Raw genomic sequence first — 2,500 nt, forward strand, 5'->3', positions numbered from 1 at the left:
TTTAGCCAGTTTGCCGTTTCCGGGGAAATGTGTAATAAATGGAGTCTTTTTCCATCGTCAGAAGGCAATTTTCGACAAGCGGAAATTTTAACTTGTGCAGCTGGAGATGGTTTATGGTGTTGATGAGAGGTGCGTGTCTCCGCCTTCCCCTTGGATGCGTCAGCACCTCGCCTGTTTTGTCCACGGGGAAAACTGTAATGATGATTTAAGGTACTCATATACGTGCACAAAAAATCGCACGTACACACGCAGGCAGAGAGGGAGGGGGGGGGGGTGAGAAAGAGACAAACAGACAAAATTATAGAGAGACGGAGACAGTGGGAGAGAGAGAGAAAAAGGGAGAAACAGACATACAGAGAGACAAACAGACAGACATTGTGTTAAGAGTGTTGCAGACACAGACATAGCTACACACCTATCAGTCAAGCTTGGCCGTTTAAGTGGCCCGAATTCTCACACGCAAAAAATCCCCCTTTTTTCCCATCACCTGAGGGAGAGAAGTTAGTGTTTTATACGTTGATAATAGCATCAAAAGACTTCATAAGATTCAGCTCATTTACAATCTGTCAGCCCCACCCCTCTCTTTTTCCTGCATCTCTTTGATAAATGACATCCGGTAAAGATTAAACAAAGGTTCTCGATAGATTTAAAGTGCATCAATCATACATACGTGTTTCATAGAGAAAGATAGATTCTCTGTGTAGGGATAAATGCACGTTTATTGCTCAATCTTTAAGAAAAAGGACGAGGAGGAGGAGGAGAAGAAGCAAGATCTTAATTTCTTGTGATAGTTTTTGGAATATGACAGGCATTATAATAAAATGATAAGTTGGTGCAGTCTGGCTGAATCCTGCACTTACGAAGGGCGGTTTTGGGAATCGGTAAAAAAGGCTATAACTTTAATCTCTTCATTTTGCACAGCAAAAAAACTGGCCAACACCATATATAATATTTAAGAAAAGTAACTATAAAAAACGAGAAATAAAAAGGACATAAATCGCTCTCTCACTTCCTTCCTCTCTCTCTCTCTCTCTCTCTCTCTCTCTCTCTCTCTCTCTCTCTCTCTCTCTCTCTCTCCTCTCTCTCTCTGCATTCTCCAGACAGTACCGATCCGTGGCGTGACCTCTCCAGCCCAGAACGACCTCGCTGACACACAGACAGGCAGCAGACGCCCGCCAGTACCCCTGGGAGAAGGCGTTTCCCAAGGTGGGGACTGGGGCCTCCTGCACTTTCTTATAAGACGTTGGCGTATGGAGCAGATAAGGGGAGATGGAAGTTTATGAAGGGAGAGATAAGAAATTATGGGAGACGTTTGTTTAGGGGGATTTTGACGATATTTAGGAGGAGCCCTTTGTAGATCTGGGGTGTTATCTCGCGATTATGATTGTTGCGTGTGAACGAAATTTTATCTACATTCTACCATTTCTTCAACTCATATTTGGGCAAAACTGTATTCCAACCTCTAATGACATGACACGTTTTTCATACTCTGTCCTTTTGTCATGCACGATCTCATAATTAGGGGCTTCCGAATGGCAAATTAAGATTTTTTCAGGAGCTTATTAGGCCTTGAGGTGCGGTCTTATTCTAATAGACTCTTGATGACCTGGTATACTGGGGGGAGGAGAGGAGAGGGGGAATGGGGTGGGGCAATCGGGAAAGGGGAATGGCAGGGGTGCGTACGTGGAGAAAGATAATAAGCAGGGAGGCCTATGTCTGATGGAGGCCTATGGCATATGGAATGCTGGTGGTCTTAAACCCTTAATGAGTTTATTGTTTTCCCCGAAGAGTCCAGATTGTTTGCAGAAGATGAGTTAATGGTTCATTAATGAAAGGGGAGAAAATGACTACTGATAATTAGCCAAAATCCGAGGGAGAGAAATGGAGTGTCACTAATGGTAAATCACGGCAGGACCTCATTAGGGGATTGGGATATACTTCTGTGTATAGATAAATGCATGTGTATGATCTTAAGTATATGCAGTACATGAATCTCTATGTATACATGCCAACAAATATATGCACATATGCGCTGATTGACTGATAACTAGACACATTGAAGAAGACACACATGCATATATAAAGATATATATGAATACAGAAACATGTAGATACATATAGATATACCTATATAGAGGTATAGAAATAGATAGATCCTCACATAACTTCGCAGAAACCGCCACAGCGCAGTAATTACCTTCCTGCCCACCAGCCAGGGGCGAGGAGGTCTGGCAAAGGCATTAGCCCTGAAATGGAAAATGGGAAGCGAAGGCTAAAATTATCGAAATTTATTTGTTCCTTATTAAATAACTCGGGTAAAAGTCTCCCTCTTACTTCCGTTAATGGCAATAGATGTGCACACAAAGAGCATCAATAATGGTTGTTTATGGCTTTATACGGCGAAGATATCTTTCAACGGAAGGTGCATGGGCGGGAGCAATCAGGAAATCAATTTACCAAAATTACAAGTCATTTTAGATTTAAAAAAAAAAGAGTTTTT

This window comes from Penaeus chinensis, chromosome 5 (genome assembly GCF_019202785.1).
Source record: "Penaeus chinensis breed Huanghai No. 1 chromosome 5, ASM1920278v2, whole genome shotgun sequence".
Classification (NCBI taxonomy): domain Eukaryota; kingdom Metazoa; phylum Arthropoda; class Malacostraca; order Decapoda; family Penaeidae; genus Penaeus; species Penaeus chinensis.